The following is a 17,703-nucleotide window of genomic DNA, read 5'->3' as shown; positions in this document are numbered from 1 at the left end:
AGCCAATTCTTGGCATGGTTTCCGGATGCGCGACGCCGGACCTGGCAATGCTCAGGTGGATAGCGTACATCAAGTCCCTGAATCCAGAAATACGACACTTTTCCGGGAAAGACAATGCCATGGCCGACATGCTTTCAAGGGCGAGGTTCGAAAACGACGGCGACATGGTTTCAGAGGACGAGGAAGTCGACGTGGACTTCTTCGAGGCGGCTTACGTGACAACCAACGGGGAATGCTCTTCAACGCTTAACGACTTCGACGAGAGCAAGTACGACGGGGAGTGGCTGCAGATCGGCGGGTTCCTGAAAACAATGACATCAGACGCGGCATGGACAACGGACGAGGCCAACCGGATTCGGAAGAAAGCCTACCGATTCTTTCTCCGGGACGGATACATCTAGAAGCACCCGAAGAAGAGGAACGACATCCCGCTCCGAGTGGTGGCGAAGAAGGAGGAACAGGACGATTTGCTGGCGGCGTACCATGATAGCCCGTGGGCTGGACACCGTGGAACGTGGGCCACGTTCGAAAAGCTAAAGGGGAAGTACTGGTGGCCGGGACTATACTGCGACGTGCATCGGTTCGTGACGACTTGCGGAAGCTGTCAGGTGCACTCCATGATCCGACATCGGGACGAGCTTCACCCGACCTACCCTCCGACCGTCCACTTCAAGTGGATGGTGGATTTGGTGACGATGCCAATGGGGGTAGGACAGATGCGGTATCTGGTGCTAGCTCGGGAAGATCTAACGAACCAAGTTGAAGGCCGAGCCCTGTAGAACAAGACGACGGCAGCCGTGTGCCGGTTTTTGATTGAGGACGTAGTATGCCGATACGGGTGTGTAGGGAAGATCATGGCTGATCGTGGTGAGTTGGACGCAGAAGAGGCCGAAGAGTTGTTCGACCGGCTAGGAGTCAAACTTTCGCTCACCACAACGTATAATCCGGAGGTGAACGGGAAGGTGGAGTGCAGGCACGAGCCAATTGTCAAAGCGCTATTACGGGCGTGCGGAGGCCGAGTCGAGGACTGGCCACAACTGCTACCTTATGCCTTGTGGGCGGACCGGACTACGCACAGTTCGATAACCGAGTTCATGCCGGCCGAGCTGATGTTCGGACAGAAGCCGATCATGCCAATAGAGCGAACGATCTCCTCGTGGGCCACGGTGGACTGGAGGGACGAGATGAGCCCGGAGGAACTGTTGGCGGCGCGGATTCGACAGCTTGAGCGGAGGCCAGAGGACATAGAACAGGCCGCGGATAAACTTCGAGTAGCGAGGATAAGGAACAAAGCCCGGTTCGACCAAACACACAGGCTCCGACCAAGGAAGATCGAGGAAGGCGACTGGGTGCTAGTCTACGACAGCAGTCTCGACAATTAGCACAGGGCCACGCGGAAGTTTGCGAGGAGGTGGTTCGGGCCTTACGTAGTAATAGGCGCCAACGCCAATGGGACGTACCATCTCGCGGAGCTCAACGGTACGAGAATGGCGATACCGGTAGCGGGGAAGAGGATCAAGGCGTTCAAGAAACGGCACGACCGGGAGCCGGAGCTAGGGGGCATGGACAGCGACGACGAGCAGCCCGAGGCGGAGGATGAACCGGTAAACGAGGAATAAAAGCAAGGATCGGTTTTCTCCCATAGGAACCCAATTTTGGCGCATACCGGTGGATGCGCGGTTAGGTGGGGGCGGATGTCGTGAAGAAAACCGTCCCCAAACGCAAACCGTGTGTTATGTGTGTGAACCAACCCTTACATGTGGGCACGTCCCTTGTCGTATGGTAGATAGGTAGGCACAAAGGTTAGATCCTAGGTAGCAATATTCTATAAGGGAAATCGAGGAGTATCTCTGTCCGAAAGGACAAAGAATTAATGTGATGTAAACAGGTGAAACGGCCTCCCTCCTTGAGCTATAAAGGAGAGGGAGACGGGGGGAGAGAGGGTATCGCGCGCTAAAAGGAACGAAGTGCTGTCGGACTGGGGGGGCTCTTCTTCTCTGTCGTTCTCCATAGGTTTCTTTGGCGCAGGTTCTCAGGAGGCTGATCCTGCTCCGCGGAACGCCCGTGTGCTTCCGGCAGGATCTCCATCTTGCTCTCATGTGTGCATGGGTGATCAGGCGTCGGCATCCACCTCGCCGACCTGGTCGGTTGTAACCGTTCGAGTCATCTGTATGCATTTATATACATACGCTAGTGTTCTCAACTCGTGTCTCGTGTGTTGTTGGGCCGCGTCCTCGTGCACTTCTCTGTCTATACGTGTGTGAGCGTCTCTCTCTCTCTCTCTCTCCCTCTTCTCACCTATTCCTCAGTCCAAGACCCCAGTGGTCCCGCCTTGTTCTCCACGCACGCGCGTAACAACGCGACACCATCCTTTAATCATAATTTTTATGGCTGGGTGTTGAGAATCCATGAGGGGTGGACCCGTTCCTAGCTCGGTCAAGTGCACAGGTGGTGCGACAGAATGGGTGTTGGCCGTGAGTGTAGCCAAGGTGTCCCGAAAACGCAGCATGAGTGGTAAGAGTTTATGCAGAGGCAACGAGATCCTGGAACTGGTAAGGGCTTCCCACATTTGGTCATCTTCTGTCGATGTGGATGGTGCCAAGGATTGTGGTGCTCCAATGGTTGCGTCTCGCATTTCTGTTTGCATCCGCACCACATTGTTTTTGTTGGTCGTATCAATCCATTCTTTGGCTGCTTGTCGAACTTCATCTTGTACTTGCCATGGAGTGGCATGGGCTTTACTGCGTGTTGTGATGTTTTGCACGTCGGCCATAATACTATTCACGGCGGGAGCCTTTCCGTGGTCTGTTGTTGGGCATTGCGTAGCGTAGCGACCAGATTGGTTGCACTTGAAGCAGGTAACAACGGCCGAGTTGCTGGTTTTAGCCCGATCTATGTGTGTGTGGGGGGGTGTGATTGATTCCCGGCCTTGTGTGTTGGTGGGTTGGTCTGGGGCGCGTTCAAGTTGCGCGGTTCATTTTGAGGGGGGTCCCGACCACGGTTGTCGTTATTCCTTCTGTTGTTGTGCGATCCTCGGTGAGAGTTGCGCCGATCATTACGGGAATTTCTCTGATTGTATCGGTCATCCCGATCATCATCATACCGATCATAATCGTCGGTTGCTCGGTACTGGTCATCGCGATAGCGATCACGACGGCCGTCCGATCTCTGTCGGTTGTCGTTTTGGTAACAATCGTCGTCTCGACGGTAATCGTCGTCATGGCGCCGCCTATCTGGTGATCGGGTCGTTCGTTATCCTGGTTCCGGTAGGATTGTCGCTTGTCCTGACGAGAGTATGTATCCCTGGGCTCGATCTAGCGAACCGGGGCCGTTGTTGTGCAGTTGAGCATATTGTATTCACATTGCTCGACAATGTGAGATCGGGACTGGCAGATCGGACACTGTGGCCGGTGAGGACATTCGAGGGCCAGATGGCCCGATCCCGAGCAAACTGTGCATTGGAGGGCTTGGCGGAAGCGATTGTCCTCCTGGGGAAGGGCGCTTTTGTAGTGCCTTGCTGTGTCTGATCGAGGGCGAGGATGCGCGCTATGACTTGCTCGATCGTTTGGTTCGCAAAATTAGTAAGTGCAAGAGTCATCCGTAGAGGCTCCTGTAAGCTAGACAGGAATGTGTCCAGAATGTGTTGTGTCGAGACATCGTCGGCCACTTGTTTGTAGAGATCCTGGAACCAGATCGTGAACTGTGCGACCGTCTCGTGTGGTTCTTGGTGCATGGAAAAGAAATGTCGGAGCAGTTCTCGTTTGGGCACCTCGCGATGGAAAAGTTCTAGGAACTTCGTGCAAACATCCTGGAAGGTGGTAACCTCCCCTACGTCGAGGCGAGAATACCATCGTGCAGCTGGTCCATCGAGGGATAACGTAAACTCGGCGATTTTTGAGGCATCGATTTCGGCAAGCGAAAGTTGCTGCGTTGAGTGGTTGGCCTGCCAGGTGGACATGAAGGCACGGATGTGCGACTCCGCGTCGGGGCCGTCGGTGTATCGTGGGTAAGGATACGACATGGTATCGAAATCTAGACTTTTCGGTAAGACCGGAAAAGGGTTAGGGTCAGGTTGGGTGACCTCTGGAGGGCTTGGTGGAGAGGTTGGTGTGGAATCAACTCGTGACCGAGTATCAGGTAGCGAGGATTGCAACTGGTGAGCCTCGGATATTTCTTGGAAAGATTGGTCCGTGACCGTCGAGTCGGAAGTTCCTTCGACTGGCTCAGGGCGTCGGGAAGGTGGCCGAGACCGCGTGGTGCAATTGGGGTCGTAATGGCGGCTAAAGGTTGCCTTCAACGTAGTTCGTTGTGATCTCACAACTGTAACCGAGCGTGCCAAATTGTGTTATCCGTTCCTTTGGAAAACCTTCGATATGCCTACAGGCTATCGGTATCAGGGAAGTGTAATGTGAAGGCTTGTACACGGAGGCGTCGTTAGGGGAAGAGAACGGAGAGCATACCCGAAATATAACCCAAGGGCGTATACGTAGTTGAGATCACAGGAACGAAGGAACACAGATGAAAACAATAAGAGCTAATAGATATGTATTACGACAAATAATTATCGATGATTACAAAACACAGCTCCCAGCCGGTGACCTTACAGAGCTCTTGTAACTATGAAAACGACCTCGCTTATACCCTAGATATATCTCTCTCTCTGCTGAGGTACGCAGACCTCGGTTTATATACATTTTCTTCATACAAAGTCGAGCCGTCGGCTGACTGTGAGGCTCGAAACTCGGCGTTTTCCTAAACTCTACCTTCTTCACCTACTAGCCTTACCTACCGGCGTATTACATTTAACTAATTTACCTTTTTGTCCCATGGACAACATCTCAAAACTCAAACGAGTGAAAGAACTTCTTAAAGACAGGATTGTTATAAGGTCACCTTGATGGGATGATTATTTATTGCAATCAAGAAGACAATGATGTATTTTAGACCCCCCACTTTGAGTGTTGCACTTCCAATCAACGTAATAAAAATACACCTAAGACTTTTTAAGTAAACTACAATTAACACACACTCAATAAAAAAAGTTTATCTTAATTAAATATGCAATCAATATATAAAACCATACGAGTTGTCTCAATTAAGCAAATAATTACTAGATGATAAACATACAAGGTGTTTCTATTAAATAGAGAATTGCTAGATAATAAACATATAAGGTATCACAATTAAATAGATAATTTAAGTTGCACAATTACGATGTCCCCATGTTTCTTATATATATTTGGCCTATGATCAATATTTTATGCTAGGAATATTAAACCTCATAGAGTTGCTAAAACTAAATAACATGACAATATTTCCGTTAACACCAACATTTGATGAAGCCGTAAATCATTTACAAATATGATTAGTTCATGTTTGTGATGTGATAAATTTTTATTCGAGCTTCAATTGATGTTATGATACTATTTGCCTTGAATGTGACATATGCTTTGGTCATGGCAATACTACCTTTGAGGCTTGTGCAAGCACCCAAAACCGTTTCAATTAGAGTCTCCATTGTAACAAAGAACAAGCATTTAGCTCTCAAGGTTTTCGCTTCTCATGTCAACATGGTTCCCTTGAACCAAAAACATTGGTTGATGATCAAAGAATGGTAGTTATTTCTCTCTTGTAAGGATGATAATACCCCAAGGGCCAAAGTATTTCTAATCAACTCAAAACTTAAATCCTATTGTTGTGACTCAACCTATTAAGTCTATTAGGATCATTGGAACTAATAAGAGAACTGGAAATAATATTATCATTGGCTCTTGCTTATCAAGGTCTCTCTCTCTCGCTCTATGTTGACAATTCACTACAATTATTCCCAATTCACCACAATACTTATCCTCTTGTTGTTCTTAGGTCGTACATGAGTCATTTGTGGGTTATCATTACTTTGACTCCTTTATAGAGAAACCAAAGTTTCATGTTGGGTATGTAACAAAAATACCACAACACAATGCAACAAGTTAGATTATTAACGTTTTGGATCATTCATGGTACCTATCTAGACCAATAAAGTAATATGATGTTTAGATGGCACTTCATGCATGGATGTCCACTCAATGTTCCATTCCTCGTCATTGGAACCCTATGCTTTTAGCTCCAATCCAATTCGTTCTATCCTCACCCTTTGTTCAACTTGTTGGTTGACCGAAGTTCAAAGTTGAAAATGTTTTGGACTCGTGTATTCATGATTGCACCTAATAACACAAATAGAATCTTGCTTATCCCTTGTTTCTTATTGCAAAATTTTGTCATTCGCACCTCATAACTCTTGGAGCTTGTCATTAGAAAAGGGGAATCGTGTCACCAACTTATAAAAGTTGTAAGCTTTTGGGGACTTGAATTGATGCCTTAACCATTATGTTATCATATTATGTATGATAATATCGTGTCATTTCACATATTATGTTATCATATTACGTATGAAAATATCATGTCATTTCACATATTATGTTATCATATTACGTATGATAATATCGTGTCATTTCACATCTAGGATTGTATATATTCAAATTATTGTGAGATTTTAAGTTATCGTAGCATATTGGGTGATAATTATGCATGATGGTAAATGACAAGCATGCATATAACTATGTGTAACATTATCGCGACATTTTAAGTTATATCATAGGATTTTTGGTAATGAATATGTTGGATGGTCAATGAAAAGCATGCATCATGACTATGTGGAGAGTATGACTAGGATTGCAATTCTTAAGGACAACTTGAATGTCTTGAAACCATTGTAGTTCCATGTCTATCTTCATGACCATGTGCAACCTTGGTTCTTCTTGTCAATTTTGTTGTTCTCCTAGATACAATATTGTTGTTCATTTCGGTCCTTGACACATGTTTGTTAAAGTCCACCGTCAACTTAACGATACCTCATATATTCCCTTCACTCATCACTAGATCAATACTAACTCATAAATTTACCTACACGTGTTTCCTCTTGTATCAAATGTTAATATTTATTCTGATTGTAATTTCCCTCAACTCTGCTAATATTATTGTCTTTGGTGTAATTTTCCCACTATCTCAAAAGTGAACACACCTACACCTACATAGCCTACTTAACCCATGGCATTGCATATAGTATATCCTACAATTATTTATGAAATCAAGGTTGAACCTAACCCCTCAATGCTTACAAAGATCATACACCACAACAACGAGAAAGAAGGTGACTAAAGACAATATCTCAATGATTGACAACACACTCGAATATGCGTTGAGATGTTTTGTACATTTTATTATTGGCGTTAGAGGTGAGTGTTTTTCTATTCACATGAGAGGTTGAAGGTTATGTGTTACGGGCATGACCATATAATATCACGTGGTAAGAATTTACCGTAGTATTCTATACACGTGGATAAGTGTGAGGCTTAAACGAGAGTGTAAAGAAGGGGAGGATTACTTTTAAATCCTCAGGATTGGGACAACCCATTAGGCCAAGTGTGAACATGGTTGGGGGCCTTGGGTATCGCTATAAATAGAGGCCTAGCTACCCTCATTTCATCATCTTGTTGACTACGTCGAGACTCTGTCTTGTGGTGGGTCAACTCTTGTAGCGAGTGCGCCAGCACCAGGTACAACTCGATGCCACGACGGTGGTATGGGACGCCAATCGAGGCTCGAGTCCATCTCGATCCCTTCGCTCGGGGGTGGTCGGGTGGATCGACACCCTTCTTTCTCTCTCTCCTTTCTTTCTATCTACCTAGATCTATCCTTATCTAATGCTTACTTTAGTACATGTTTCTAATAGTTGGTATCAGAGCCTATGTACTAATGTTTCTTTTGTTGGTCTTATCTTCTCGATGGATGGCGATCGATCGTTGTGCGATTGGCCTTGATGCAAACAAGGATCAACAAGGAACTTCGGTAATCTTTCTTGTTATTTTTTGTCTTTTTTTTCTTCTCCCATCTAATCATGTGTATGGTTAATATGTAGATTATTTCCATTAATTAAATGATGTTGTAGTGGTATTTAATTGGTTATCTAAAACGCTTACATATGTGCACGAGGTCAATACCTCGTTTGACATATAAATAATATGTGATGAGTGTCGTATGCGTACGAGGTTAATACCTCAATTACGTATTATGTTCACGAACATATGTTACGTTTGCGTATGAGGTCAACACCTCGATTTTGTTGTAAATGATATGCGTTTGGTATCGTATGCGTAAGAGGTCCATACCTCAATTGCGTATTACGTTGAACCCTTATTTTTGGATGTCTCGCGTGCGTAGAGGTATATGCCTCGATTACGTATCTCGATTACGTCATTCTTGGCTATTAAATATAACAATTTCTTTAATATAGGCATATGTGGTCACGTGTATATGTAGTTAATCGTATATATGTGATATTATACATATATGTATATAAGTTATTACGTGATTTTAAATCGAATGTTTTCCTTTTCGGGGAAAGGTTCTTGGTGGCTGTCCTCACATTTTTGTGAGAATCGTGTTGTCATCGTCCCTTTTTTCAACAATTTTTTATTGTTGAAATCCCCATTGGTGACTTCGATATTTCGTTATGTAAAGAAACGCCAATAGCCATAATGATGTTGAGTACGTAGGGCTTGACCCACTTCATGTCAGGTCGCTCCTATGACACACGTATCCAACATCCCTCCCTCATTCCATGGATACGATGCCACCATGAGATCATTCTTACGAGAGGTATTCGTAATGACGTGACCATGTGATGGGCCACGTGGGCCTACTACGAAAAGAGGGCTCATTTGACTTGACCATTAGGTTGCACTTTGGTGTATGCCATCGTAATTACGAGCCTTGAGGTTAGGTAACCTACTAACATAGTTGTAGTAAATGAGGGCGAAATAAGGACTCTTGACATATATGTTTCTTTTAAAAAAACATATATGGGCAAATGCCTCGCATATCTCTTATACGCATGAAACATTAAACATTCAAGAAGAGCAACTTACTTGGTTGGCTCAAATGTTTAATGCATTTGTTCTCGAGGTCTCGAGTTCAAATATGACCAAGACCATACAACATCGTTGATACATATGACTATAACACATGTTTAGACTTTAGGTCTAAGTGTACTTCAGGGTCCTCGTAATAGGACTTAAAGAGTCGAAACCACATGTGTGGGCACCGAAACATAGTTTATTGTTAACATTTTTTTCGTGAGGTCTAAGTGCACTTCGGGGTCCTCGTAATAGGACTTAAAGAGCCGAAACCACATATGTGGGCACCGAAACATAGTTTATTATTAACATTTTTTTCGTGAGGTCTAAGTGCACTTCGGGGTCCTCGTAATAGGACTTAAAGAGCCGAAACCACATATGTGGGCACTGAAACATAGTTTATTGTTAACATTTTTTTCGTGAGGTCTAAGTGCACTTCGGGGTCCTCGTAATAGGACTTAAAGAGCCGAAACCACATATGTGGGCACCGAAACATAGTTTATTGTTAACATTTTTTTCGTGTATAAACTATTCATGACGCGAACATACATGGTTGAGCCTCGGGGAGTCACCATGAAAAAATCGATATACAGATCAGGGAAAGACATTTATTTGTCACCCCCATGGTTTTTAAAACACCTTTGTGTTACCATAGTAACCTCATCTTGAACCTCATCTCATACGTCTAGAGGGGTATTGACGTGAGATAATAATATCGATTAATGCTCGCCCATGATAGGTTTACATCACGAGATGATGTTATGACTATCTCTCTAACCTTATCCTATTTCTTTTCCAGAAATAATCATTTAATGGCTCAAAATAACGACCTGATGTCATCCGCTCAAGCGGAAGGAACTCAAGGGAATCCTCTTGGACAAATGTCCATTGAGATGTATTTTTCGCAAATAACCCAATACCTTAGTTTCACCGCTCAACAGATGACCGAACTTCGGCAATCTCAAAGTGCTCTCAAGGCACGTGTCATTAGTCTACAACGTGAGACTAATAGACCTGATGAGCAACAGGGTGAACCATCGTTTGTTGTTAAGCCATTTACGGGAGACAAAAAGGAAAGAACGAAGAAGCAATATGCACGTGGCTGGGCCGATGGGAGTCTCATTTTGAGCTCTATCCCACGCCAGATAGTACGAAGACTGCATATGTCGGCCGAGAATTAGGGGGTAAGGCCGCTGTCGTGATGTGGCGTGCTCGAGAGTGGGAAAAACCGACGAAAGGGGGGGGTCAAAAATGTGCATGTGCAATGTGTGTGCACACAAAAGCGATTGATTGTGCATATGTAAAATAAAAAGGAAAAGAAAGGGTGAAAAGGAGGTATCGAAGCTCGTGCAAAAAGTAAGAGAGAGGAGAAATAAAAGGTAGAGGGGAGACAGGCTATGAATTTATAGAGATAGAATTATATGTTATATAAGTGAGAGTTAGTGGGCTAGTGGATAGTCACATTGATTACTAGCTAGAGGTGCACGGTTTGAATTTGGACTTATAGTGTAGTGTGATTTAAGGAATTTTATTCCTTTTTCACTGAAGACAAATTTGGCGACCCCCTTTTCTTTTTTTTCTATAAAAGGAGGTCAAGGGGGGCTCATTCGGGAGGACATTTTGGGAGGAGGAGACTATCGCCAATTTTCCTTCGAAGCTCTTCATCTCCTTATTCACCACTTCTCTTCATCTCATACCCCTTTATCCCCCCATCGCCACGTGCTCGTCTTCTTCGCGTTAGCACTCGAAGTGCTCGTGAGCCCAAGCTTCGTTGGTTCGACGTTGCTCCGCCCCGTTCGTCGTTGCGAGCCCATGTGCTCGCCGTTTCGGGTGGACATGGTTCATTGGGATTGGCATTTTGGTGGTGCTCGTGTGTTCATCTTCGCCGTGTTCAGATTTGTTTTTGTCTCTAAGGGCATTTAATATTTATGTTTTGATTGAGCTTGTGGTTAGCTATAAGTTGCCATTGTAAACAAAACCCTATTTTATAAAGGGTCCTCTTGCGTTGGAATCGAACACGTATTTATCTCTTTGGTCGATATCATTCGTGTTTCTTTCTCTCCTTCTTTCTTTATTCATGTCTTCCTTGTACGTTTGGCCGTCTTGTGACGAGGGGACCGTTCGGGCTTGCCCATGCACCTCTCCTCCTCATAAAGGCGTACAAGCATTTTGTGCGTGTGTTTGTGTCTTCCTTGTACGTTTGGTCGTCTTGTGACGAGGGGACCGTTTGGGCTTGCCCATGCACCTCTCCTCCTCATAAAGGCGTACGAGCATTTGTGTGTCTGTTTGTGTCTTCCTTGTACGTTCGGTCGTCTTGTGACGAGGGGACCATTCGGGCGTGCCCATGCACCTCTCCTCCTCATAAAGGCGTACGAGCATTGTGTGTGTGTGTTTGTGTCTTCCTTGTACGTTCGGCCGTCTTGTGACGAGGGAGCGTTTCGGGCGTGCCCATGCACCTCTCCTCCTCATAAAGACGTACGAGCATTTTGTGCGTGTGTTTGTGTCTTCCTTGTATGTTCGGTTGTCTCGTGACGAGGGACCGTTTCGGGCTTGCCCATGCACTTCTCCTCCTCATAAAGGCATACGAACATTTTGTGCGTGTGTTTGTGTCTTCCTTGTACGTTCGGTCGTCTCGTGACGAGGGAGTCGGGCTTGCCCATGCACCTCTCATCCTCATAAAGGCGTACGAGCATTTGTGCATGTGTTTTGTGTCTTCCTCGTACGTTCAACGTCTTGTGACGAGGGAGCATTCGGGCGTGCCCATGCACCTCCCCTCCTCATAAAGATGTATGGACATTCGTGTTTGTGTTATCGTCCCCTTGTACGTTCATGTTGCGTGCTCATCTTGCTTGTACCCGTTTGGTCACTTGGCTCATGCGGTGATCTCGGAAGGTCGATGAGTCGTGATCAACGAGAGCCACCGGCCTCACAAAACAAAGAGCAACAAGACCTTGCTCGGGAAGGGGTCGAGAAGTAGTATTGTCGTAAAGCAAACCTCAGGTCTTCTCTATCCCTTGAGTACTCCCTAGTCCAAGACCCCCGTGGTCCCGCCCAAGCAACACACGTGCGCGAAACTTCACGACACCGCCGCCTGGTGGCGTGGGCTCCGTACTTTGGGGAAATTGACCGATACTTGGACAGATTTTGTCACAGTTTTCAAGGCCCAATTTTTGCAACCTCCCTCTCGAACCGAGGCAGCACAAGCTTTAATGAACCTCTCTAGTCGGAAATTTTCCTTGCTAGAAGACTATGTCCACCATGCTAGAACCCAAATCCAAAAATCGGGTCTAGAAGGGGACAATTGGTTAATAGCTTGTTTTATCAATGGCATCCCCAATTCGGACTATCACTAGATAGTGCGCGATAAGGATCCAAAATCCTTCGAAGAGGTCGTTGAAATAGTTCTTCGCTATCAACGCACTTCGAAGAAGGACCACAATAAACCCAACGAAGCGCCTGAGACTAAGTAGTCGCAATTTGCTGGGAAATGCAAGACACCCAACGAATTCATGGATCGCGATTGTAAGCGACAACATCCTTTTTGCGTATTTTGCAAAAAGAAGGGTCATACAAAAGAACAATGTCGAAAGCTCCAACAAAAAGAGCACGACAACAAAGCTAAAGTTGCAGACCATAAAGGTCAGATTCCTAATGTCCTTCAGCTCTATACACATCATTTTAGTAATTGTCAATGTTCTTTCCCTCACTATGTATTGGGTCCCAATGATTTACTACGTGCAAACGGGTATATCAATGGATCTCCCATACAATTTTTGTTTGATTCCGAAAGCTCACACAACTTTGTGAATGATCGTTTGGTTCAGATATGGGGAATCCAACCCACCGTAAGTGATCACACCTACACGATGCACTTGGCTGATGGAAGAGTACAATACATCAACGGGGCGATTCATTCATTAGGAATTTCTATTGACACTTATATAGAGGAAGTAGACGTCCATGTAATGAATCTTTGTACCACCACATCCTCGAAGGAATACTTCCACATTGGGCAAGAGTTGAGTCTGGAACAGACACCACCACATCCTCGAAGGAATACTTCCACATTGCTAACGGTCTGCTCTACCGTAATGGGAAGGTTTGTGTTCCAAATTTACCCGAGGTCAAAAAGAGGATTCTTTTTTAATGCCATGATGCACCCTCTACAGGGCACCCTAGAATACATCGTACACTCGTTCTCATCTCCACTCAATTTTATTGGCCTAAGATGCGTCCTAACATACATAGCTATGTGACTAAATGTCACCAATGTCAGGTTAACAAAGTCGAGCGACTTAAAGCCGCATGACTTTTACATCCCTTGGACATTCCCAATAATAAGTGGGAAAGTATATCCATGGATTTTATTGTTAGCCTTCCACGCACCCAAAAAGGCCATGATGCCATCTGGGTTGTGGTTGATCGACTAACTAAAATGGCCAGATTTATTGCTACTAAAACCACGATAACAGCTCCTGAATTGGCTTACCAATTCGTTGACGAGTTATTTCGTTTTTATGGGTTGTTGATGGATATTGTGAGTGATCGAGATCCAAAGTTTACTAGTGACTTCTGGACGCAAGTCTTCAAGAAGTTAGAAACTACGTTGAGCATGAGCTCCACGGATCATCCTCAATCCGATGGACAAACAGAACGAGTAAATCAAATTATTGAGGACATGCTTCGAGCATACGTTCGTCCAAAACCAACAAAATGGGAACGTTATCTCCAAATTTTGGAGTTTGCTTATAACAACTCCAAGCATACATCGACGGGATATAGTCCTTTTATGTTGATGTATGGTTTTTCAGCCACGAGCCCCGATTGATGTTAATATACATCATGATGAGTTGCGAAGTACGCAAAACTTTCTTCGGGATATGCAAGATATGTTGCATATTGCACCAGATAATATAAAACAACTCAAGATAGAGCGCGTTTTTATGCCGATCATCATAGGCAACCTTGTGTATTCAACCCTGGACAGAAGGTATTTTTACGTGTACCTCACAATTCTAAGACATTGTCTATGGGTAAGTGCGCTAAGTTAGCCCCACGGTTTTGTGGACCATTTAAAGTCCTCAAACGCATTGGGTCATCAGCCTATCGTCTCGCTCTTCCCGATGGTGTTGGAATTCATCCAGTCTTTCATGTGAGTCATCTAAAAGAACTTCTAGGTTCTGGCGACAATACAGTTACAATTGAAACTCTGGTTACTTCTGAAGATTTATCTTCTAAACCACATGTACTAGAAAGAATTCTCGATGTTAAAACAAAAAAATTACGTACTAAAGAAATCTGAGAATTTAAAATAAAATGGATGGATAAATCGATAAAAGATGTCACATGGGAACACGATAATACTCTCAAAACTAACTTCCCTAACTTTCCATTGCAAGAGTGCAATGTTTTAAAGAGGGGGAGTATGTTACGGGCATGACCATATAATATCACGTGGTAAGAATTTACCTTAGTATTCTATACACGTGGATAAGTGTGAGGCTTAAACGAGAGTGTAAAGAAGGGGAGGATTACTTTTAAATCCTCGGGATTGAGACAACCCATTAGGCCAAGTGTGAACATGGCTGGGGGCCTTGGGTATCACTATAAATAGAGGCCTAGCTACCCTCATTTCATCATCTTGTTGACTACGTCGAGACTCTGTCTTGTGGTGGGTCAACTCTTGTAGCGAGCGCGCCAGCACCAGGTACAACTCGACGCCACGACGATGGTATGGGACGCCAATCGAGGCTCGAGTCCGTCTCGATCCCTTCGCTCGAGGGTGGTCGGGTGGATCGGCACCCTTCTTTCTCTTTCTCCTTTCTTTCTATCTACCTAGATCTATCCTTATCTAATGCTTACTTTAGTACATGTTTCTAATAGACGCCAATCGAGGCTCGAACATCGAGAGTCACTACTCACTTTCGTATGTATTGTGTGAAATGTAATATTTTGGGTCCCATAGGTCATATTTGACCTCCAAATAGAGTAGTTATCATTATTATTCTCTCTCCCTCTCTCTTTATCGTAATCACCTTACCATACATATCCTCTTAATTTACTACTAGCCTTGGGTTCAAGACTCATAAGAATTTATCATAATTACCTTAACATACATATGCTCTTAATTTACTATTAGTTTTGGGTTCGAGACCCATCAAACAAGTTGTTATACAGGTGGCCTTAGGTACGAGACCATCAAACAAGTTGCTAAGTGGCCGTAGGTTCAATACCCAAATTTCTCACCTTTGAATTACTTCAATTATGTCCTCTTAATTTACTAGATGCCACTATGGAATGTATGGGTTGAACCGATGACCTCCTAGTCTCCAATGGGCAACCTTACCAATTGAGCTACATCCATATGGGCACCAAAACTCATAGAAGAGCGTCTCTGTCCAAAGATGCAAGTTTGTCATGTTTATACTTAAAAGTCAAGGGTCCTTTTTTTGGAAAGAAGAAGAAGAAAAAGTCAAGGGTCCATGTGAGATGGACAAGGTTGATCCTTCCATCTAATGTGCCCTAATCTCATATACACGATGCCCCAATTAAAACAAGGCAAGGTTTTGAAAGGCCGCCAGGAAATGCAATCCGTCAAAGAGATCGAAACAACGTGGCAGGGTTCAAAAAAATCGGCCAGGAAATGTAAACCGCCCCCAGAAGCGAAGTGTCAGGGTGTTTAAAAAACCCACCGGGAAATGCAAATGGCCGGGCAACAAAAGAAAAACACTTCACACTTTTGGCACCCAATGAAGGACGCTTCTCTGTCCGGACATACACCGAAGGTAGAGATAGAGAGAGAGAGAGAGAGAGAGAGAGAGAGAGTAATCTGAGCTCTGTCTGGATAGATAGCTCGAGAGAGGCCAGCTATGGCGTCCTCTGACACTGACCTGTTCCTGCAGAGCAGCGTCGGCCCTACCTCTACCAACGATCCCATACAGCATTACTATGGTAATGCCAAGATCATCATATCTGCTCTCGTCATTCTCTTCTTCATCATCGCCTTCGTCCTCGTCTTCCACATCTACTCCAAATGGATTGCTGCCAGAGGAAGACATAGCTCAATTTGGAGCTCCTTTGATCTCGCTCCTTTGCATCCACCTTCTTCTTCTGCTCCTCTGTCTCGTGGTCTTGATAAGTCTGTGGTGGATTCTTTGCCTGTATTCATTTACAATACCGAGAAGCTGAACGACAAGATGAAGATGAAGAAAGGCATGCCAGCTATGTCGATGGCTGAATGTGCCGTTTGTTTATCAGAGTTCGAAGAAGGTGAGCAATGCAGATTCCTTCCTGTTTGCAAGCATATCTTCCACACAGACTGCATCAACATGTGGTTTTTCTCCCACACAACTTGCCCTCTCTGCCGAACAAGTGCAGAAAAAATACCTAAAGAGGAACAAGAAGAAGAAGAAAGAACAGAAAGAGAAGAACAAAATGAAGCGGATGAAGCAATGACAAATGAAGAAGGAGAAGAAGAAGACAAGAGTTCCATCACTGGTATTTTACTTGCACAGAATAGGTTGATTGACAATGGTACCAGAGAAAGGTTAGGGTTTAGATCTGAAATCAATGAAGAAGTTGAAGAAGAAGAAGAAGAAGATGTTGATGATGATGATCAAAGAAGGCTTGTAGAAGAAGCTTCCAATAGTAGAAGAAGATGGAGAAGATCTTTCTCAGACAAGTTTCCTAGGGACAGTGTTGGTGGTGGGCATCAGCAATACCATGGTCATGGTCATGTTAGTGGTGTCCATTTCCCTACCAGGTTTCTCACTTGGACCAATTCACACAAACAGTTGGCCACGAATTGTCCGGACAACCGTTGGTCTGTCGGGGCCCGGTCCCTATCCCACGTCGCTCTCACCATCCGAAGGTCCCGAGAGGATCTCGTGGGCTCTGGATCCTAAAGGTAATCAAGACCACCATGTTTCGTAGCCACATATGTCCAACAGGTGATGGGCCCCATGGCCCTCCTTTCTTCTTCTCTCTAGCTTCGATTTGGCGGGTAGCTGCGGAGAGCCTTCTCTCGTGCTTCGATTTGTGCTGTTTGTTGGGTCAAGTTGCTGAAACACGTTTCCTTGGCCAAGACAAGAAAATGTGGGTGGCAATAACAATGAATCATGTGCACTCATTTGGTTCTTGACCTCACTTGATTGTGTATATTATGATCAGTCCCTAGAGCTTCGACCCTAGCACAATGCCTTTCGATTGGTTATAGCTGAAGATACTTCTAGTTAGTCGAGGGAAATATATTGTTCATTGATTTCAAATGGTAGTGTACATTAGAATAGTTCTTTTGAGTCTCCATTTCTTGTACATTAGAATAGCTCTTTTAATTGGTTTACAATTACTAAAGCTTCTTTTGCGTAACTGAGGGAAGAAAGTATGTATGTACGAGGGAGGATGATAATTGGAATGGTTGTAGTAGCAATCACGCACCAATGCTACATGCATAGGTTTGCCTTTCAACTGAAAGTATGTATGTACGAGGGAGGATGATAATTGGAATGGTTGTAGTAGCAATCACACAACACCAATGCTACATGCATAGGTTTGCCTTTCGACTCCATTGCATGGTGGAGCGTCAAATGCGTAGGTTTGGCTATTGGCTTCATTATGTAGTATATATTGTACTAAAGAGAAATTCACATGTTTTGGAATTCTCAAAGCATGATATCTTAGTTCAACAACCATATCACAATGTGGTGCATTGTGCTTTTCCTTAATAATATGTCTTGATATATTATGG

The 17,703-nt window shown here is 44.5% G+C and overlaps 1 protein-coding gene across 1 annotated transcript in view; it reads left to right on the top strand.

Annotated features, from left to right (window-relative positions):
- Window positions 1–16,355: 16,355 nt before the first annotated feature.
- Window positions 16,356–17,703, top strand: part of LOC147859469 (actin-like) — a 32,186-nt gene continuing 30,838 nt past the window's right edge. The window contains exon 1 of the mRNA XM_087326221.1: window positions 16,356–16,373. The gene's annotated coding sequence lies outside the window, so the exon portion shown is untranslated. The remainder of the gene's footprint in view (window positions 16,374–17,703) is intronic.

This window comes from Azolla caroliniana, unplaced genomic scaffold (genome assembly GCF_043228905.1).
Source record: "Azolla caroliniana isolate FFs.n. ecotype wild unplaced genomic scaffold, voAzoCaro1.0.p SCAF_10, whole genome shotgun sequence".
Lineage (NCBI taxonomy): Eukaryota > Viridiplantae > Streptophyta > Polypodiopsida > Salviniales > Salviniaceae > Azolla > Azolla caroliniana.
This window is presented reverse-complemented; position numbering and strand designations above follow the sequence as displayed.